The sequence below is a fragment of the Zingiber officinale genome, chromosome 2A (genome assembly GCF_018446385.1).
Source record: "Zingiber officinale cultivar Zhangliang chromosome 2A, Zo_v1.1, whole genome shotgun sequence".
Lineage (NCBI taxonomy): Eukaryota > Viridiplantae > Streptophyta > Magnoliopsida > Zingiberales > Zingiberaceae > Zingiber > Zingiber officinale.
In genome coordinates, this window is record NC_055988.1 from 24,691,252 (window position 1) to 24,715,596 (window position 24,345).

Sequence of the window (24,345 nt, forward strand, 5' to 3'; positions counted from 1 at the left end):
TTGTTCTTTTCGGTTGACCTAAAGTTATTTAAGGAAATTAAATATTAACTTTCCTTAAAAGGCTTTGTCTAGTCGGTGGTGGTTGTTCCCATATCCAAAAAGGCCATGTGCCTCGCCACGTCAGTACTGGAAGCCAATTTTAGAAATTAATATTTAATGAAATTAATAACCTAGGTGATTTGGATCGAACGTGTTAAGTTCCGCAGGAGATCCGAGTCTAAACCTAAAAGAACAAATAGATTAAATTTTGGATCAAACGTGTTAAGTTCCGCAGGCGATCCAAGTTTAATTTAAAAGAACACATGGTAGCTAGGAAAAGGTTCAGACCTTTGTACAAAATTTTTGTACAGTGGAACCATTAGGTTTTCCGAGTAGCAACCAACAGATCCAACATAATTTAAAATGATATCACCTCGAGTGACATGATCACGAATATAATGATGTTTAACCTCTATGTGTTTCGTTCTTGAATGATGAACGAGATTTTTGGTCAAGTTGATTGAACTTACATTATCTCAAAGAACTTGAACATTGTTATAAGTAAGTTTATAGTCCTCTAGAGTATGAATCATCCACAATAATTGTGATACACACTCTCCCATGGCAATATATTCCGCTTCGGTTGTGGAGAGAGTTACACAATGTTGTTTTCTACTTGACCAACTTACCAAAGAGGACTCTAGAAATTGACAACTACCACTCGTACTTTTGCGATCCAATTTGCATCCGACATAATCGGAATCGGTATAGCCCACTAGGTCAAAATGTTCGGTTCTAGGATACCAAAGACCAACATTTTGAGTCCCCTTGAGATAACGAAGAATTCGCTTAACGACACTCAAATGTGACTCCTTGGCACAAGATTGATACCGTGCACATATACCTACGGCAAAAAGTATGTCGGGTCTACTAGCCGTAAGATAGAGAAGACTCCCTATAGCACTACGATACATCTTGGAGTCAACTTCTTTCCCCTCAACGTCTTTATCCAATTTAGTACTAATGGCCATGAGAGTAGATATTTCCTTTGCATTTTCCATTCCAAATTTCTTAAATAGCTCTTTAACATATTTAGATTGATGAATGTAAATGTCTTCTCTTGTTTGCTTAATTTGTAACCGTAGGAAAAATATCAATTCACCAACCAAACTCATTTCAAATTCACTCTCCATGTGATTAATGAATTCATTTAAATAATCGTTATTTGTAGAACCACAAATAATGTCATCTACATATACTTGGGCCACAAACATATCATTACCACTATTTTTCAAGAATAAAGTTGGATCAATTTTTCCTCTATGAAACTCTTTTGATACTAGAAATGTTGACAATTGTTCATACCAAGCCCGGGGAGCTTGTTTTAGCCCATATAAGGCCTTTTTAAGTTTATGTACATGATTTGGACACTCCAAATTTTCAAACCCCGGTGGTTGCTCAACATATACCTCTTCTTTTATAACACCATTCAAAAATGTTGATTTTACATCCATTTGGTACAATTTGAACTCCTTGTGGGCGGTAAATGCCAACATCATCCTAATTGACTCTAATCTTGCTACGGGTGCATAAGTTTCATCATAGTCTAACCCTTCTACTTGATTGAAACCCCTAGCAACCAATGTAGCTTTGTTTCTCACAACTATCCCCTTATCATCAAGTTTGTTTCTAAAAACCCATTTTGTATCAATAATCGATTTGTTTGTAGGCCTAGGAACTAAATCCCAAACTTGACTTCTCTCAAATTGAGATAGTTCATCTTGCATTGCTAAAATCCAATCGGGATCAAACAAGGCATCATCAATGGTTTTTGGTTCTATTTGAGATATCAAGGCGACTTGACTTCCTTCATTTCTAAAGTAAGATCGAGTTCTCACTCCTTGAGTGATGTCTCCTACTACTTGATCTAAGGGATGATTTACATGAATCCTAGTAGGTCTTGATTCTTGATTTAATATAATTTCGGATTCAAGTGGTAAAGATTCATTTTTCTCACCATCACTTTCTTGTTTTTCTTCTCCTTGATGATCTATTCCATCCAGTGTTAATTTTTCTAACTCAAAACGTATTTCTTCATCGTTTGTTCTTATAGAGTTCAAAGAAGGATTTTCTTCAAAGACAACATTTAGTGATTCTTCAACTAATTTTGATCTTTTGTTATAAATTCGATACGCCTTCCTATGACTTGAGTAACCTACAAGGATCCTCTCATCCGCCTTAGCGGAAAACTTTCCCAAGTGATCCTTGGTGTTTAGGATATAGACTTTACACCCAAACACTCTAAGATGCTTAATTGTAGGTGGTTTACCAAACCACAACTCATGAGGTGTTTTTCCTAGAAACCTATGTATTAATGTTCGATTTTGCACATAACATGCCGTATTAATTGCTTCGGCCCATAGGAAACTATGAAGTGAATATTCATTTAACATGCTTTGAGCGGCCTCTTGCAAAACCCTATTTTTCCTCTCAACAACTCCGTTTTGTTGAGGAGTCCTAGGGGTGGAAAATTCATGTTTATATCCTTTTTCTATACAAAAATTTATGAATCTATCATTTTCAAACTCACCTCCATGATCACTTCTTATCTTGTTTATCTTATGAGCCTTTTCATTTTCTACTCTATTACAAAAAGCAATCAAGGTATCTAGAGTTTGATCCTTATGTTTCAAGAAAAACACCCATGTATATCTAGTGTAATCATCCACAATCACAAAGCAATATCTACTACCATTTAGAGAAATATATCTACTACTATCAAATAAATCCATGTGAATGAGCTCCAAAGCATTTGAGGTACTTACAACGTTTTTACCTTTATGAGTAGCTTTGGTTTGCTTACCCATTTGACATGCATCACATATTTTGTCCTTTTGAAACTTCAACTTTGGCAATCCTTGCACCAACTCCTTCTTTGAAAGGATTTTGATATTCTTCATGTTGGTGTGAGCGAGTCTCCGGTGCCAAAGCCACGTCTCCTCTTCTTTGGACATGAGACACTTAGCAAACACATTAGTAGCACCAAATAGTTCAACTTGATAAATATTCTCTCTTCTATGGCCTATGAGAATATTGGTATTTAGTTCACTATGCTTGATTAGGCATTGAGATAAACTGAACTCAACTCCATAACCCGAATCACATAGTTGACTAACACTTAAAAGATTAAAGACCATGCCTTTCACTAATAACACATTTTTTATTACAAATTTTTCCGAAATTCTAATATCTCCAATTCCTATAACTTTTAATTCACCACTATTACCAAAAGAAACGGTACGTTTACTTTTGTGTCTAAATGATGAGAATTTTGAAGAATCCCTCGTCATATGCTTAGAACATCCACTATCTACGAACCATGTTGTTGGATGCTCCCCCTTGGCGCATGCCTATTTAAACACGATAAACCAAATGTTTTGGTACCCAAACCTTGGGTCCGGTAGCATCAATAACAAATTGCTTGGGTACCCAAGCTTGAACAAACTTAATTCTTGAAGCATGATTTCTACTAATTAGAGACATGAATTTAACTTCCTTATCTTGTGATTTAAAACCTAGTCCCGCTTTGTTGTACACACCCCTTTGAGCTCCTAGAATCATGTCTAAATACTTTGAGCTTGAAGTAAATTTTTCTAGAGCACATCTAAGATCATCAACTTGTAATTTCAACGATACATTTTCCTTTTTAAAATCATCAAAATCATTTTTGTCATTTTCATGAAACATGCAAGTTTCACATGACACAATTTCATTTTTAAGTGATTTCAAGTCATTTTGCAATTTCTTAACCTTCCCTTTTGATTTAGCTAGTGCGTTGGTTAAGCATGCAATGGTGGCATACATCTTATCAAGCTTGGGAGAAATTACCTCGTCATCACTAGATGATGACTCACTTGAAGACTCCACATCCTCTCCATGACTATCTTCATCTTCACTATCTTCAACATGGCTTAAGGCCATGAGAGCCATGTGCTTTGAGCTCTTCCTTTCATCTTCTTCCAATGAGCTTGACGATGAGTCATCCCATGTGGCTTTCAAAGCCTTCTTCTTTTTCTTGATCTTTTCCTCTTGCTTCTTCAACTTTGGACACTCCGTTTTGTAGTGCCCCTTTTTCTTGCATTCATAGCAAATAACATCAGTGTTAGTCTTAGAATCCACAAGAGATTTACCTTTTCTCTTTTCATCATTGAAAATCTTCTTGACATCCTTTTTGTCAAACTTCCTTGAATGTCTCATCATTCTTCGAACAAAGTTTGCCATTTCACTAGATGATAGCTCTTCATCACTATCACTATCACTATTTTGTTCAGATTCCGAAGATGACTCCTTCTTCTCCTTTTTCTTTTTCTTGTGCTTCTTTTTGCTCTTTTCACCTGCAACCAAAGTTATACATTTCTCTTTGTGGCTTGTGTTAGCTTGCTCATGTAATTCAAGTTCACAAAATAATTCATCCAACTTTACTATTGACAAATCCCTTGATACCTTATAGGCATCCACCATGGATGACCATAATGAGTTTCTTGGGAAGGATTTTAAAGCATACCTTATGAGGTCTCGGTTCTCTACACTCTCTCCAACTGAATGAAGACCGTTTAGGAGTTCCTTGAACCTCCCATGTAGTGAACTTACCGTTTCTCCCTCCTTCATTGTGAAATTTTGGAGTTGGTTTATCAAGAGATCTCGCTTTGCAATTCTTGAATCCTTGGTGCCTTCATTTAGCTCAATGAGCTTGTCCCATAAATCCTTGACACTCTTGAAAGGTCCAACCTTGTTGAGTTGTTCCGAGCTTAATCCACATTGAAGAGTCACAATTGCCTTTGCATTTGCTTGAGCCTTCATTTTTTGTTCAACAGTCCACCTTGATGATTCAAGCATTCTTCCATTTTCGGTTGGCATCGTGAATCCCTCCGTGATTGAGAACCACATGTCAATCTCGGTCATAAGATAGTGTTCCATGCGACTCTTCCAATACGCGAAATTACTGCCTTCATAGAATGGTGGTCGTGAAGTACTATGTCCCTCCTTCAAAGACATCTTGTAACTCTTTAACTTGTGCTTTCTTGGCGATGAATCCTCAAAAGCAAACCAATGCTCTGATACCACGTGTTAGGATCGGTTGAGCTAGAGGGGGGGGTGGTGAATGACTCACTTCGTTTTCTTGATCAACTTGATTTTGCGCAGCGGAAACTCGAAGGCAATGCTAACTCGGATATTTACTTGGTATCCACCTCCCCAAGGAGGTGACTAGTCCAAGGATCCACACCACTCACACTCTTCCACTATCAAAACACTCCTTTTCAGAATCACACCGAAGGTGGAGAAACCTTACACGGTTACAACTCTCCCTCTCCAAAGTAAAGAATCACACTCACCACAATGAAGAAGAAAAGAAAGATTACAGGCTTTTGAAAGGCTTCTTCTTCACTGAGTGAGATTTGAGAAAGTAGCGAGAGGGAGATTATGAACTTGAGCACTTTTGAAGATCTTGAGCACTTGAGAGAGTTGAGACCTTGGAGAGCAATGGAACAGTATCTCTTTGTTTTCTTGTCTCTTTTCTTTTTCTTCCATGCCTTTAAACGTCGAGAAAACTAGCCGTTTCTCACGTAGCCGTCACCGTGAATCGATCGGAGTCATATTTGGATCGATTCATAAGTATCCGTTGGAAACCATCGCGTCACGATCAACGGCTTAGATTGCTTCACTTGAGTTTGAATCGATCGGTGGAATTCATGAATCGATTCAGACCTCTGCTCGTGAAATCGCAGCTCTGTGAATCGATCGCTCGATCGATTGAGTAACCTCAATCGATCGGCTGATCGATCCAGGGGAAATCTGTTCTTCGCACAGAGGCTTCCTGGATCGATCACTCGATCGATTGGATTTCCCCAATCGATCGACTGATCGATCCAGAAGCATTCTGTGCTTCGTATAGAAGCTTCCTGGATCGATCGCTCGATCAATTGGATTGCCCCAATCGATCGGCTGATCGATCCAGAAGCATTCTGTGCTTTGCACAGAAGCTTCCTGGATCGATCGCTCGATCGTTTGGTTTTCCCCAATCGATCGGCTGATCGATCCAGAAGCACTCTGTGCTTTGCGCAGAATCTTCCCAATCGATCAACCGATCGATTGGCTTCCTTCCAATCGATCGACTGATCGATCCAGAGGCATTCTGCTTCACAGTCGTGTCTAAATCGATTTTCCAATCGATTTTTGATACGCGAGGGATCATGCATCCAGCTTTATGACCTACAGGAACTTCACTTGCCAAGAATCCGGTCCTCGACCTTCTTGGACTTCTCTCACCTTGCATCCGGTCTTCTGACCTGCAAGGATTCTTTTGCCAAGAATCCGGCCTCGACCTTCTTGGACTTCTCTTGCCTTGCATCCGATCTTCCGACCTGCAAGAACTTCTCCTGCAAACTCACACTGTATGTTAGATCCAACGTATTAACCTAAACTTAAATAATTATTAACACATTGAAACTTCCAGGGCATGATTGCACCAACAACAACCTTGTTGTTTACTGTTACCAGTCGACTGGTCCTTGCACCAATCAACTAATCCCTGTCGTTCGGGGACAGAAACTCTTTGTGCTCTGCCCTAGTTGACCGGTCCCAGTACCAGTCGACTGGTAAAACCCTAAACATAGGGTTTCCCTTCCCGAGTACATTCTCTCGCACTCGGACCCTCACGACTCATTTGACTCTTCTTTGCAGTTTTGACCTCTTGCCTTCAAGCCTACTTTATTTGGCTATCGTCCCTTGGATGCATTCAAGCCCGCGACCGATCCCCAATGTCATCCTTTGCGTATGCCTTGAAGTTGTTGGATCAAGAAGCGCTAGAGGGGGAGGGAGGGGGGGGGGTGAATAGCGCTTGTGACTATTTCGTTCGATTTAAAACGTATCGAGTAGATAAACACAACGGAAAGAAAAAGAACAAACGCTAACACAAGTTGGTTACTTGGTTCAGAGCCTGTGGCGACTCCTACTCCAAGGCCCACGATCGTTGATCGCTTCCGGTGGACAACAACTATAAGCTCGGAAAATGTTATTACAAACTAAGTACAATGTAAAGACAGTAAAGAAATTTTATACCGACAACAGAATACTAAAAACTAAAGCTCCGGATTGTCGGGATGTTGTTGCAGCACTTCGGGGTCGTCTCGTTAGCAGCTTGTAGCAGAGGAATAGTTTAGAATGTGATATCTCTAGCTGCTGGTCGAGACCCTCTTATATAGGGTGTTTAAGGCGCCTCCATCAAGCTCCAGGGCGCCTCCAACCCGAAATCATATCCCGAAATTAATTCTGTGATAAGCCTCTGCTCGCTGCTCGTTATCCACCTGAAGGCGCCTCCAACCCACTCCAAGGCGCCTCCAACACCACTTCGCAGCCAGCTTCAGCCTTGCACCCAAGGCGCCTCCAAGCTCCATCGAGGCGCCTTGGAGACTGTTCATCCGAGGTGTGACTTGCTCCTTTGTTCCTATAAAATGTGTTAGTCCCAAACACATACACTGCAAAACAAAGTTAGCACATAATAGTCATAGTAAATATTGACATTCTCTGGGTCTGACTTCGAATTTCCGACCGGAAACCCTAGGTCGACCCGACGCCTACTGTTCACTCTGCAGGGAACGCGTCCTCACCTACTCCTCTCAGGAGAGTTACCTGTTGCCAGTGTGATCCTCCAGATCGACTGGGCTTTTGCTTAGCGCTCGATGCTTCCGGACTTTCTACTGGACGCCCGCTCCCCGACCCGTCCAGTCTTCCACCTGGTTCGCGACACCAGGACTTTCCACCTAGGGTTACCACCCCCTAGGACTTTTGCCTGAAGCCCTCGACCCGCCAAGACTTTCTGCATAGGGTTACCACCCCCTATGACCTAGGGTTACCACCCCCTAGGGTTACCACCCCCTAGGGTTTTCCACCTATCTAATCGCAGCTAGGACTTTTGCCTAAGTACATTTAGGACTTTCCTGCAAACTCATTCAAACTGTTAGATCACAAAACAACTTAACTTTGAACCCTTTGCCATTATCAAAACACGGATTCGATCGTCGGATGCTTCCCGCACTAACAATCTCCCCCTTTTTGATTATGACAATAAAAATTCAAAGTTAAGAACAAACAGGCATAAGTAAACAGATGCATAAGTACCAATTTTTAAAGTTTTAGTATAAGCAAGCATAAGTAAACAATTTTAGATGCAACCAAAGCTTAAGCTAAAACTTTAAAGTGTGAGGCTCCTCCTTAATTAGAGCTTTCTTTTGAATTTTGTGAGGCTTCCCCTTAATTAGAGCTTTCTTTTGAATTTTATGCTAGTCCTCCCCTTTGCCATATATCAAAAACTTGCGGAGGGAAAGAGTAAGATGTTTTTGTTTTCCGATACTTAGTTATAGGAAAATAACTTTAGATAAACGAAAAACCATTAAGTGTGTGGAAAACTTAAGTTATGTAATAAAGCAACGTAAGATAGAAAAGTTAATCTTTTAAAGTTTCAAAAACTTGTCATTCGTAAATTAGCATAGGCTTAAAAAAGGCAAAACTTAAGTTTAGCTAGCTTTAAAAGAATGCTTTCATTTTTAAAATCTAGGTTAAAAGAACTTAGATCATTTAAAAGATGAGTAAAAAGCTTAACTTAGCTAAAATGAAAAGAATAATATAAAGTTTTAAAGGGACATAGCTAAGTTTGGAAATTCAGTTTTATAAAGAATTGTAGCTAATTTTTGAAAGTAGACATATTGAAAATAGACTTAGCCAAATTTTAAGAATAGTAGTTTTAAGAACATTTAGCTAATTTAACAGTTAAAACAAAATTGGATAAAAAAATTTGTGAAATTTGAGATTCCAAATTTTTTTTCTAAAAAAAAAAACTTTTATGATAACTAGCCTATTGAAAAACATGAATTCCTTTAGTGAAGTATCAGAGCCCTAATGCCCAAGCATGAGTACACTTAATCGTTAGATAACCAAATTTTAATATTCTTAACCAACTGTTTAACCTTTAGCTACTAGCTGTTTGTCAGAAGACAGTAGCTTTCACTTGGTTAGTCAAGTTAAGTCAATTGATCCAGTTAGATTTGACTAAGATAGGATCACTTAACTTGATTACTGTATTTTAGGTATTTAATGCTCAGACTTACTACGATGCACAAAAATAAGCATTCTGAAGTCTAGGCTGTACCCTATGCATCTCACGTCGTTCTACGTTTTTTTCAAACATAAGCAAGTTAAGCCTAGTGTGCTTGTGAGATGCTTTGGCTGAAAACTAGGGGTACATGATATCTAGGGTTAATGTCTAGGCTAAGTCCAAATTTTGAAAGTCTAATAAAATTGGGATTTTGAAATCAACATTTTTCTTAGAATTTTGAAAAATACAAAAAAAACCAAGCTGAATAAGTTCTATTCTACTAAGCACATTCCTATTTGTCTTCTAAGTACACTGAACTCAAGTTCAGGTAAGGGTTTTGTGAATATGTCGGCTAGGTTTGATTTAGACTCAACATAGTTAAGTACAATATCTCCCCTAATTACGTGATCCCTTACAAAGTGGTGTTTTACCTCTATGTGTTTAGTTCTTGAGTGGTGGAGTTTTTGGTTAGGTTGATTGAACTTATATTATCATTTAAAATTTTTATATTTTTATATTCTATTTGATAGTCCTTTAGTGTATGCATCATCCACAAAAGTTGAGAAGCACACTCTCCTAGGGCTATGTATTCAGCTTCAGTAGTGGATAAAGCAACACAGTGTTGCTTTCTGCTTGACCAACTTACTGGGCACTGACCTAGAATTTGGCAGCTACCACTTGTGCTTTTTCTGTCTAGTTTGCACCCGATATAGTCTGAATCAGAATAGCCATATAGATCAAAGGTGCAAGTTCGAGGGTACCAAAGTCTTATATTTAGGGTGCCCTTAATGTACCTAAGTATTCTTTTAACATATGTTAGGTGTGACTCTTTTGCACAAGATTGGTATCTTGCGCACATACCTACTGCAAATAATATATCGGATCGACTTGCAGTTAAGTAGAGTAAGCTACCTATTACACTTCTATAGTACTTTGGTTGAATTCTAATGGATTCAGTCTAGCTACTGGCGCATAGGTTTCGTCATAATCTAACCCTTCAACCTGACTGAATCCTTTGGCTACTAGTATGACCTTATTTCTTACTATATCACCCTGATCATCCAATTTGTTCCTAAATATCCATTTGGTGTCAATTATGGACTTATCTATGGGTTTAGGTACAAGTTCCCAGACTTGGTTTCTATCGAATTGGGCTAACTCTTCCTACATAGCAATGATCCAGTCTGGGTCAGGTAGGGCTTCTTCTATAGTCTTCGGCTCAATCTTAGAAATAAAGGCAATCTGACTCAGATTTCTATAAGAAGATCTAGTTAAGATCTAGTTCTAACTCCTATGTTTGGGTCACCCAAAATTTGGTCAGGTGGGTGAAAAGTACTTATTCTGGTTGATCTTATACTTGGGTCAGTAATTAGTTCCTCTGGTTTACTAGTGTTAGGTTGAATTTCATCATCTTTTATAATTCTTAGGATAATGTTAACATTTTCATTTATATTAGGTAGGTTATTTTCTTCATCAAAGATTACATTAGTTGTTTCTTCAACTTTTAGGGTATTTTGGTTATAGACTCTATAGGCCCTACTGGTTGAGGAGTACCCTAGAAATATTCCTTGGATTGATTTGAGTGTAAATTTTTCTAAGTAATCTTTAGTGTTTAAAATGTGAACTTTACATCCAAATACTTTTAAATAGTTCAAGTTGGGAATTTTATTATAGTATATTTCATAGGGGATTTTATTGTGTAATTTGTTAATCAGAATTCTATTTTGAATGTAGTTTGCTGTATTTATTGCTTCGACCCAGAATTGATAATTTAAGTTATACTCATTTAACATGGTTCTAGCAGCCTCTTGTAGGGTTCTATTTTTCTGTTCCACTAGACCATTCTGTTGGGGGGGGGTTCTAGGGTATGAAAATTCATGTTTGTATCCATTGATTTTACAAAATTGGGTAAACCTATGATTTTCAAATTCACCCCTATGATCACTTCTTATTCTTTTAATTTTGATATCTCTTTCATTTTCTGTTAACTTGCAAAAAATTATAAAAAGCTTCAAAGGTTTCATCTTTTATTTTTAGAAAATTTACCCAAGTGAACTTAGAGTAATCATCAATTATGACTAAGCAGTACTGGTTCTTGCTTAGTGACTTGGCTCCATGTGAATCAAATAGATCTAAATGTAGGAGCTCAAGTAAGGAGTCAGTTCTATCTAGATTGGTTGACTTATGGGTTGATTTGGTTTGTTTACCTTGTTGGCAAGCCTGGCAAATTGTATTTTCTAACTTCCTTAATTTGGGTAGCCCTCTAACTAAGCCATTTCGACTCATTTTTTAAATGAGTTTGCCATGAGTGTGGCCCAGTCTTCTGTGCTACAGGTTGGTTTCCTCTTGTTGTGTCAAGAGACACTTTGTTGAGGATATGGGCAGGTCAATTGTGTAGATGTTATTTTTCCTAAGCCCCTTAAGTATGATTTCGGGGTTATGAATATTTTTAACTAAGCACCCAGAATTATCAAAAGTAACTAAGTAGCCACTATCACACAATTGACTTATACTCAGTAAATTGAAGTTAAAATTTTCAACTAATAAAACGTTTCGAATAATGAAATCGGAACTAAGTTCGATATTACCCTTTATGATTACCTTAAGTTTACCGTCGTTGTCGAATGCAACTGATCTTAGGTTCTTGCATTTGAGCTTAGTGAACTTCAACCTATCTCCAGTCATATGTCTGGAGCATCCACTATCCAACATCCATTGATTCAGTTCCTCCACAAAGTTTTTGAATTGGATTCTTTTTGATGGATCAAAAGATAGTTTGATTGAAATAAGCTTCCTAATTTTCCATCTCACCCAATCTAGGTTAACACTCAGTTATTCCTATGGGTGATTGTAAGATGATTGAGTTTGTTTTAATTTAAGTATCTTTTGAAGAATAATTAAGATAATTAATTTTGAGAAATTTTAAGTGAATTATTTTTTAAAAAATATTTTTTAAATAAGTTTTTAAAAAGATTTTTAAATAAATTTTTAAAACATTTTAAATAAGTTTTTAAAAGATTTTTAAATAAGTTTTAAAAATAATTTTTAAATAAGTTTAAAATAATTATTAAATAAGTTTTTAAAATGATTTTTAAATAAGTTTTTTAAAATAATTTTTAAATAAGTTTTTTTTTAAAAAAAATAATTTTTAAATAAATTTTTTAAATTCTTATTTGTTAATTTGATTTAATTTTAATTATTAATTTAAGTTAAATTTTAATTTGAATTATTAACTATTAATTTAAGTTAATCCTTAGTCGTCTCATCCGATCTAAATTTCAAATCAGGGAATAATATAATTTTGTGAGATGAATTAAGTTCAATTATAGGGTTTGGTTTAACTTTGTGTTACATTCAGGTTTAGTTTTGGGCTCAACAAATAGACATTTTTTGGATAAACTTCTGGGCTATGGTGAGTCACTTAGACATCATTAGAGTAACCATGCCTTCGAGGTTTTTCAAATAGTTTTATCCACTGAACTTAATACAAAACCTTGGTCTAACTAGTTAGGATCCATCAAGGGTAGCTTCGGTTAGTTCCACTTAGCCAAATGCACCAGGTCGAAGCCATATCTTCCTAGACATGCATAGACTAAGCTTTCCCTAACGTACTATCATCCAAAATTTCACTAGTACCACAGGTCAAGTTAAACTGTTGTCCCTTTTTATTCTAATCCTAATTACCCTGCCGAATAGACTACTCTTGATTACCCTGTCGGGTAGATTATTTTTGGAAGTGCCAGCTATTCTGAAGCCTCCTCCTACATTACTGATTTTCTTTTTAACTTGTTTTTATTTAATTAAAAGTTTTAATTTTGAATTATATTCCTTTAAATTTATTTATTTATTTATTAAGATAATTTTTCTTTTTGCTCCCCCTGGATCATAGCCTCGATTAGGTCTATCAAGGTAATGTACTTGATCTTTGGGGACCCAATATTGACCAAGTCCAACTTGATTGACCAAGTGGGACTTGGGTACCCATGCTTGAACCACTTTTCTATTTGTTCTGTGTACAAGTGATAAATACGATCTATACTTCTTTTTAGGCTTGAATCCAATTCCGGATCTGTTGTATACGGCCTTTTGTTTTCCAAGAATCAGGTCAAGATTCTTGGAACCTAAAGTGAACCGTTCCAACACGGTTTTCAAATCCTTGACGTGAATTTTCAGGTTGGAATTCTCTTCCTCAAGCTTTTGGACTTGAGTCGAGGTTCCAGTCTGAATGGATTCAGACAAGGATTTGGGGTTGGTCACTTATTTAAAGGTTGTTACCTCTTTCAGAAGTGACTTGATCCGAATATTGGATTTTGCTAATTTACGTAATAAATAATTAACCAAATTATTTAGACGCGAAATACTTATAGTGGGGGTAGGCCCTTCGGAAAAGGATACGGATCCTTGGCTTCTTTCCGATTCGCTCTCGTTCTCAGACACATTGATCTGGTCCTGGGCCATCAGTGCGAGGAGACTCGTCTGATCGAGTTCGTCGTCGTCGTCTTCTCAGGAAGATTCTTCGAATGTTGCCTTCAAGACATTTTTCTTTCTTTGTTTCTTTACCTCCTTTTGGTTGGGACAGTTGGCCTTGATGTGTCCCTTCTGGTTGCAGCCATAACACGTCACTTCAAATTTTACCTTCGAGCTTGATTAGGCTTCCTTGGACTGAACTGTCTTCTTGAGGTTTTTCTTGTTGAACCCCTTCTTCTTCTTGTAGAGCTTCTTTACAAGGTTGACGAGTTCAGCCATTAGCTCGTCGTCTTCATCGTCTGAGTCAGGTTCTTCACCCGATTCTAGTTCGGTTCTACGCCTTGGTCTTGGTTCACGTGTTCTGCTTGTACCTGCAACCAAAGCAATGCCTTTCTCGGTTGGTTGTGCATTAGTCTGCTCATGTAATTCAAACTTAGAGAATAACTCATCTGATTTTATAGAAGATAAATCCTTGGAGACTTTGTAGGCATCTACCATTGATGCCCACAATGTACTCCTCGGAAACGCGTTGAGAGCGTACCTTATTATATCTCTGTTCTCGACCTTTTGCCCGATCGCGTGGAGGGAGTTGAGAATATCTTGAATACGTGCGTGAAGTTGACTTGCTGTCTCTCCTTCCTGCATTTTCAGATTATATAATTTATTAAACAATAAATCTCTCTTGCTTACCTTAGTGTCGGAGGTGTCCTCGTGCAATTCGATCAGCTTCTCCCATAGCTCTTTTACGGTTGAAAATGGACCAACTCTGTTAAGCTCCTCCTTGGTCAGTCCACACTGGAGGGTGCAGGTTGCTCTGGCATTGGCTTCCACCTTCTTGATTAGGGCTGGTTCCCAGTTCTTGCAGGGTGTAGGCTTGTCGTCTTCGTCGGTTGGCAGTTGGAATCTAGTCTTGACGATCATCCACATCTTGAATTGGATCTTTAGGAAATTTTCCATTCATCCCTTCCAGTACCCAAAATCTTTTCCAGTGAAGAGCGGGAGGCGAACAGTGTTGTATCCTTCTTGCTAGGCCATTTGGTTAATATGCAAGTACAAAATAGAACGAGATGTCCCAAGACTAGGTCTTGGATTAATAATGCAGGAATAAAATTAAAATAATGAGCTCGAGTGGTGTTGCACCAATTTCGAGCAAAAAACCGATTCGTAAAAAGAATTAGAATGTAGCTATTAAGCTAATTCTAATTGCCTCCGTAAAATTGAAAATAACCACACAAAAAATATGCTTGATTGGTGGTTGCACCAAATCGAAGCGACTCTGCTCTGATACCAATTGTTGAATCGAGAATCGCTAGAGGGGGGGGGGGGGGGGAATAGCGCTCATGGTTATTTCGTTCGATTTAAAACGTATCGAGTAGATAAACACAGCGGAAAGGAAAAGAACAAACGCTAACAGAAGTTGGTTATTTGGTTCGGAGCCTGTGGCGACTCCTACTCCAAGGCCAACGATCGTTGATCGCTTCCGGTGGGCAACAACTATAAGCTCGGAAAATGTTATTACAAACTAAGTACAATGTAAAAGCAGTAAAGAAACTTTATACCGACAACAGAATACTGAAAACTAAAGCTTCGGGTTGTCGGGATGTTGTTGTAGCACTTCGGAATCGTCTTGTTAGCAGCTTGTAGCAGAAGAATAGCTTAGGATGTGATATCTCTAGTTGCTGGTCGAGACCCTCTTATATAGGGTGTTCAAGGCGCCTCCATCAAGCTCCAGGGCGCCTCCAACCCGAAATCATATTCCGAAATCAACTCTGCGATAAGCCTTTGCTCGCTACTCGTTATCCACCTGAAGGCGTCTCCAAAGCCACTCCAAGGCGCCTCCAAGCAGCGGTTCAAGGTGCCTCCAATCCCCATAAAGGCGCCTCTAGCTCCACTTCGCAACCAGCTTCAGCCTTGCACCCGAGGCACCTCCAAGATCCATGGAGGCGCCTCGGACATTGTTCATCCGAGATGTGACTTGCTCTTTTGTTTCTGCAAAATGTGTTAGTCCAAAACACATACCCTGCAAAATAAAGTTAGCACATAATAGTCATAGTAAACATTGATAGTCTCTGGACTGTCCGGGTCTGACTTTAGATTTTCGACCGGAAACCCTAGGTCGACTCGACGCCTACTGTTCCCTCTGCAGGGAACGTGTCCTCACCTACTCCTCTCAGGAGAGTTACCTGTTGCCAGTGCGATCCTCCAGATCGACTGGGCTTTTGCTCAACGCTCGATGCTTCCGGACTTTCTGCTGGACGCCCGCTCCCTGACCCGTCTAGTCTTCCACCTGGTTCGCGACACTAGGACTTTCCACCTAGGGTTACCACCCCCTAGGACTTTTTCCTGAAGCCCTCGACCTGTCAAGACTTTCCGCATATGGTTACCACCCCCTAGGGTTTTCCACCTGCCTAATCGTAGCTAGGACTTTTGCCTAAGTACACTTAGAACTTTCCTACAAGATCATTCAAACTGTTAGATTACAAAACAACTTAACTTTGAACCCTTTACCATTATCAAAACACGGGTTCGATCGTTAGATGCTTCCCGCATCAACAGAAGTCGCTTCCCTCGGCCTTTGTCTTTGTTGTCATCATGTTCACGGTCCCTCGGATGCTCCATTCTTCACCAGACCCGAGGTCATCAAGCTGAGTCATATGTGTATCCTGCACACCTACACACTCATATACACATATCAAATACAAGGGTGAATCTAGCTTAAAACTCTTTGCCCAAATATCAAAACACATGGTTGCACGGACCATTGGGATTGCTCCAACAATCTCCCCCTTTTTATGTTTGACAATACGTTTAAGTTAGAGAAAACATAATAGAAAAACAATATGCTAATAACAAATGGACTTACGTTGTCAAGGCTACACACTTAGACTTACACCGCTGAATGGACTTATGTTGCCAACGCTACACAATGGGACTACACTGCCGAATGGACTTACATTGTCAAGGCTACACACTTGGACTTATACCGCTGAATGGACTTATGTTGCCAAGGCTACACATTTAGACTTACACCGCTGATCCGGTGACAAGGACGGGGGACCCTCGTTGGCGGAAGGTCAACGACACGTGGAGGTCAAAGGTCAGGAGAGTCGACACGGAGATAGGCCGACCGGAGGAAGCAAGCCCACCGAGTCGGGCATCGTATGCCGACCGGCCGTGAATCCCCTGAACCGAATGAAAGACAACCCGACTAAGGGTCGGGTTTTCGATGCTCAAGGTAAAAAGGTTTCAAGGCCGAGCGGAATGTCCGTTCGACCGAGCACCAGGCAACAGAGGTAGGGCAATATCATCCGAGCATACGGCCGGTAGGTATCCCGGTCGGACCGATGACTATAACCGGCGATAAGAGTAATATGTCTGTCGAGCGGCCTACCCACTCAGCCCTGGAACAGACAAGGGACGCAAGAGGACAAAGGAGACAGGGGATAACATCATCCTCGAGACACCTGCCGCCGACAAATAGCAGAGTTGGCGGCCGAACCGTACACAGGATCATACGGTGGAAGCTTCCACCGTCACATCCGGGATATGCTCGGACGATTGAGGAATGGCGCCAGAGGTACTTTTCTGACACAGGCCCGTTAAGGTAAGTTTGGGGAAGCGTGTATGCATCGGGAAGCGTGCTCGTGTTTCCCCGAGGTCCTATATAAGGACCCCCAGACGTCGACGAAGGTATGCACACATCTCTACTGTAGCCTCGTTACGCTGCCACTCTCGTTGCCTGACTTGAGCGTCGGAGGGTCGTCGCCAGAAAACCCTTCCCGGCTCGGCTTCTTTGCAGGATCGTCGGAGAGCTACACCACCAGTCGGAGACAGCGGAGCGTGCCACGTCCCCAACGTCCGTCGACTCAGCGCTCGGACAGGATCAAATTGGCGCTGTCTGTGGGAAGGCACCTGAATCCGAGCCAAGAAGATGGAAGAAGCTGGACGTCAACTTCTGGTAACGCTCTCTCTCGAGGAGCTCGAAACACTCGTCCAAGCGCAAGCTACAAAAATTGTGGAGCAGCAACAAAAAGCTCAGGCTGAGTGGGTAGCACAGCAGGCAACATCAGCCTCAGGGGGCCGAGCGCCACCCGAAGACAGGCAGGAGCATCTCTCAATATGGGGGAAAAACAAGGGGTCGGCCGGCACACAGATGGGGGCGCCGCCCGCCCCGATACCTTTTCGTCGGGCCCTGTTCCAAACGCCCTCGGAGGTGGCATAAGCCAATCAAGACAAGAGATCCTCATCAGACGAGGCACCCATCCAGGACGTTAGAAAAGGAAAGGCGCCCCGATCGGACTCGTCGCCCGAGCGGACCAACCGGTAGTTCTCAGACGCCATTCTTCGCGATCCACTGCCAAGGCATTATGTGCCTCCTGCGATCGGGGAGTACAACGAGACAACCGACCCAGACGACCACCTGGGTAAATTCGACAGCACCGCCACTCTGCATCAGTACACAGATGGTGTGAAATGTCGAGTGTTCCTCACAACGCTTTCGGGATCGGCGCATCGGTGGTTTCGAAGACTGCCGGACGGCTCCATCACAAGTTTCAAGGAATTCCGAACGGCGTTCCTCCATCATTTTGCCAGCAGTAGGCGCCACCAGAAGACAAGCGTCAGCTTGTTTGCAATCAAGCAAGGCGCAAGGGAGCCGCTCCGAGCGTACATTCAGCGCTTCAACCAGGTGGCCATGGACATTCCAACGGTCACCTCGGAAACAATGGTTAACGCGTTCACGCAAGGGCTCGTGGACGGTGACTTCTTCCGATCGCTCATCCGGAAGTCGCCTCGGGACTACGACCACATGCTGCATAAAGCCAACACATACATCAATGTGGAGGAAGCCCAGGCGGCGAGGAGGAAAGAAGCCCAAAGCGACCAACCAGCTCCCGCCGAGCTGAAGCAGCCCATCAGTCACCAGCCACCTAGAGGACCGCGAGCCGAAGCCGCCCGTCCTCATCAGCACACACGGCCGCACGCCGTCCAGCAAGTTGCGGCTGATTGGCCCAAGCCCAAGGGGAAGGTATGGACCCCAATATTTTGTTCACTCCATCAGTCGGCCACTCACAATACCCGCGACTGTCGGAGCCTCCCCCCTTCGCTCATCCCACACCGAGGAGTTACCGCCGCCGATCGCCTTCACCAGATCGGCAACATCGACAACGGAGCCCCATGCAAAGGATAGAAAGACGATCCCTCGAGCGGCATCACCGTCAGCAGCACGGAGCCCACCACCGAGTGTCAAATGAACGACCTCGACCTTCCGCTCAGGAGGAGGAAAATAGGGGCAACACATCTCGGGGAGAAATCAGCATCATCGCCGGGGGCCCGACTGGCGGAGATTCCAACAGAGCCAGAAAGGCCCACGCAAGGCAGTTGACGATCCATGCGGTCGGCTGCAGGAAGGAAAGGGCGAGCGGACCCGAGATCAGCTTTGGGCCCAGGGACCTCCAAGGAGTTAAAGTCTCTCACGATGACGCCTTAATCATCCGTGCGGTAATAGCCAATTATACTATTCACCGCATTTTCATTGACACAGGCAGCTCGGTTAACATAATTTTCAAGAAGGCCTTCGACCAACTACAAATTGACCGAGCCGAACTACTGCCAATGACGACCCCCCTCTACGGATTCACGGGGAACGAAGTCTTGCCGGTCGGTCAAGTCCGACTAGCTATCTGGTTAGGCGAGGAGCTGCTCAGAAGGACAAGGACCACCACCTTCATCGTGGTCGATGCTCCTTCTGCATACAACGTCATCCTGGGGCGACCGACTCTCAACAAGTTCCGGGCGGTCCACTACTACAAATTGAGGCTAAGACATCACCCCTAAAGTGTTGTTTTTAGCCATATAAATGTTGCATTATATCTAAGGTAACGCTTTTCATTCTATCTTATCAGGTCCTGTCATGTTAGATATAACACAACGCTTTTGCCATTTTATGCAATACTTTTTTGAACTGTCACGATATATAGCAAAGACAACGTTTCTTTATATGCAACACTTTTTTCTTTCACCAGCAACACTTATTCTTTTGTTACTCTTAAAAAATTGCAACACTTTTAACTATTAATAGCAACACTTTTTTACAATTTTTTTAACCCAATAATGCAAAACATTTTCCATTAAATGCATCACTTTTTATTAAAATTTTCACCTAACACTTTTACCCATTAATAGTAATATTTATTTTTTCACCAATATATTATTGATAATGCAATTTTATTATCCAATCAAACACATTTGTATAAAAATAGATTATTCAAAATATAATCATTATATTGCAAAAATTGTACCACATTATATTCTGCTTAAGAATTTTATAAAAATCCAACAATTGACATCTACAATATATCACCAACTAAAGCACTATACAAAAGTCACCAATTAATACCTTCATGAATCTCCCCAAAAAGGCAACCATACATTTACAAAAAGCCAACTATACAAACTCTTTGCTTGCCTTAAAAAAATCACATAGGTATCCAAAATGTAACACTCATTCTCATTCCCAACTATAACAGCTGCTTAGCTATCCAAAATGCTTGTTGCCTACAAGAAAAGCATCACAATATGGACAATAAAAGTAAGAATAGAGATTTGATCATGTAGCAAAAGTAATAACCTTTGTTCTCAACTGACAATATATCTAAATACACTTTATCCAACCACCATCCTTCAGCTGGAAAATAACATCTACTAAATTTAGTATGAGAATACTCAAATTTGGCGATACACACTGCAATGAGAGTTAAAAATGATAGCATATCAAAATAAGCAACTGCAAAGAAGTACCAAACCTCATAGCACAACTAGGAACCAATCATATAAAGAATGATAAACTAAGTACTATTAAATGAGAAAAATGCATGCAAAAGCACATTGGTCTTAGAAATTCTGGAAAAAAAAGGAAATAGTAGTGAAATGGGTGTTAGCGAAGAGCAAGAGGTAAAACATATACAAACACAATGAAAAACTCACATGTTACTAATCCAAGTAATCTCTCATGCTACAAATTTGCAATTGGATGATAAACTTAGCATAATTCAGAGCAAAAAATTATATAATTGAACATCAAACTTGCAAAGTCAATTATATAATTGAGCATCAAACTTGCAAAGTCAATAGCAATAATAAATAGCTATCAACAAAACCACATCAGGAAGAACTAAACCTCAAGCATCAAATTGTAGCAAGTGGGTAAGTTCCATAGTCAAAATGAAATGCTTTTCTATGATTAATGGAAATAAGGACCGGGGATTTAGTTAATTTAAACTTACATGGCAAACATTCACAACCACTTCCAAGTGAACATGCAAAGTTCAAAGTGTCTTTTCAAATAATTTTATTGCTCATGTAATTCATACATAAATAAAAATAAGTTAATTTAAACTTACATGGCAAACATTCAACCACTTCCAACCATTAAGAGTTCAACCAGTGAAAAAAATAAAAATAAGTCTTATACATAACAGGTGGATAAAAGAAAGGGATAGTTCAAAATTTTAGAGCTACTCATATTGTTGAAGGATAAAATTTAGTTCATAGATGGATTGAAAAGTAGCAGGTGATGACAATTCCAAGAGAACATTAGTTAAAGCTACCTTCAAGCAACTAAATCATAGCATTCTTTCATGATGAAAACATACCGAATTCATCAACATAGCCACTGCTATCCAAACAATCACCTCAAATCAGTAATGTATCCATATCCATACATCCGAGAAATAAGAATTCCCTGAATCAAATACTAAGCACAACCTAACCACATTCATAATCAAATAACCAATCTCATATAGAGATGAGAAACAACCTCTGTTCGTTACATCCACGCCAAGGCACAAAGCTTCGTTCTGCCCAGCTGCCCTCACCATCATAGGGAATCGTTGGCCAGCAAAGAGTGGACAGGACCCAATACAGAATGGGAATTCATCGCGATTATTGATCTGCTATCCAGAACACATAGCTCTGGTTACAATATGCCAGTGATCGGACAAGTAAAGAAACACCCTTAAACGTTACCACCTACCTTCTTGTGGTCGGAACCATGCTGTTCGGCCATTATAGGGCAGTTGGGGGATCTTGGCCGGGAGCTTCATGACGGCAGCAAGCGGAGAGGAAGGGCTCGACACTGGACGGTGGTCGGAGAGGGTGGCGGTGTCAGGCGGTGGTGCGCGGCTTGGGAGGGAAGAGGAGATCGGGGCGGCGATGAGAAGGTGGCGATCGCACTAGGGTAGAGGCACGCGGAGGCTGGTGTTGCTCCTTCCTTCCGGCAACGGCTGCACTGGGCGACGACTGTACTCGGCGACGACGGAGACCACAGAGGAAGAGGGTCGGCGATGAAGAGATTGGGAGAGCTCGTCAGTTGGCATCGCGTGGGAGGAGACGGTGCTACAGCTCCGAGGTCACAAGAACATTGCCGGCTGAGGACTTCACCGGCGACGATCGAGTGGGGAGATAGAGGTCGGCGGCCGCGCGAAGAGGAGAGGGGAGGAGCGGCGTCGGGTTAGGGCAAGGGAGAAACGAAGGAAAAGAAAAAAAAAAGAAAGGAAATAAAACATACGAGCGGCGTCGGGTTAGGGCAAGGGAAATTAATCATTTCCATGTTTAAATATGATAGTTTAAATAGACTTTTCCATATCCCAATAATTAATCTTCTTAATCTACATCATATATGAGCTTTGTTTAAATCTTAGAAAATTTCTAAAATTTTTTAAAAATTCATTATTTATCAAATAATTTTATTATTTAATTATTATTTGAGCACTGTATCTTACATAATTATTATCAAAACAAGATTTCTCTCCTTGTAATTGAAACATATCTTATGAACTTTATTTAAATCTCTAAAAATTTCTAAAAAATTTTAAAAAATTCTATAGGTTTATTTCTTTAATAACACTTATTATTTAATTATTATATAGTGTTGGCAAAAGTGTTGTGGGCAATTTACGAAAAATAAACATGTCATTTCTTCCGATTGCAACAAATATTACTACTACCGCAACACATTTAAAAAGTGTCACATATTCCTACACTATTACAACACTTTTACAAAAGTGTTACCTTTTCTAATATTAACTGCAACACTTCTAAAAAATGTGTTGCATTTTAGTTATAATGCAACACTTATTTGAAAGTGTTGCGTGTTTTTTCCAAAACTTGATATATGACAACAATTTACTAAAGTGTTGCTCCCAAAGTGATACCTTAGGCTCATTTTGTAGTAGTGGTCGTCTCCACTTTCTGCCAGAAGATCAAATTCCTGGTGGAGGATCAAGTAGGGGAGGTTCGGGGAGACCAGCTAGCCGCTCGGAGATGCTACGTGGAGATGGTCCGAGCCGAAGCCAAGTCCGCTCGGAAAGTGCCGCGGGTCGAGGTACATGCTATTACTGAAAAGCCACCTTCTTTAGTTTATGAAGAGAAGGAGGAGGTGCAGATTGACCCATCCCGACCGGAGACCACCACCTTCATAGCATCCGATCTGGAGGAGACGCAGAAGGAGAAGTTGATCAAATGCTTGTGGCGAAACTGCGACGTCTTCGCCTGGTCGACCCATGAGCTGCCGGGGGTCTCGCCGAGCGTAGCGCAACATGAACTTCATGTCCGGTCGGACGCTCGTCCGGTGAAGCAAAGGAAGAGGGACTTCAGCGCGGAGCAAAATGTGATCATCCGGGTGGAGGTTGAGAAGCTTCTAGAGGCCGGCCACATAAGGGAAGTACAATTCCCAAGTTGGCTTGCAAATGCGGTCCTGGTTTCCAAGCCGGGCAACAAGTGGAGAGTCTGCATCGACTTCCGGGACTTGAACAAGGCTTGCCCGAAGGACTTCTACCCCCTTCCCCGGATCGATCAGCTGGTGGGCTCCACGGCCTGATGCGAGCTGATATGCATGCTGGATGCATACCAAGGCTACCATCAAGTGCTGCTCGCCCGAGAGGACCAAGAGAAGGTCAGCTTCATCACGGCGAACGACACCTATTGCTACAATGTAATGTCGTTCGGGCTGAAGAACGCGGGAGCCACCTATCAGCATCTGATGAACAAGGTCTTCAGGGAGCAGATCGGACGCAACTTGGAAGTGTATGTGGACGATATACATATCAAATCCTTCCGGGCGGCCGATCTCTACGCGGACATGGAGGAGACCTTCCAAACGTTGAGAAGGTATGGCGTCAAACTTAACCCTCAGAAGTGCCTGTTCGGGGCAAAAGGCGGGCGCTTCCTGGGCTACATTGTGACCGAGCGGGGTATAGAGGCAAACCCCAGCAAGATAAAGGCATTGCAGGATATGTCACCTCCCAGAAATCTTCGAGAGGTACAGCGTCTCACCGGTCGGATAACGGCGCTGTCAAGGTTTATTTCTAAGACTGCCGACTGGAGCTTGCCATTTTTCAAGATCCTCCATAAAGCCACCAAGTTCCAATGGGATGAGGAGTGCGATCGGGCATTCGAGGAATTGAAGACTTATCTGAATTCCTTACCCGTGTTGGCAAAACCAGCCGAAGGTGAGCCGCTCCGCATTTATTTATCTTCAACTGAGCATGCTGTGGGCTCAGCATTAGTGAGACCGAGCGGTGAGGAACAACTAGTGTACTTTTTAAGCCATATCTTAAAAGATGCTGAGTCTCGCTACACCAGTCTTGAGAAGTTGGCCTTCGCCTTGGTACTCACCGCTCGAAGGTTGCGCCCTTACTTTTTGGCGCACACTATTATTGTGATAACAAATAGCCCGCTCGCAAGGGTAC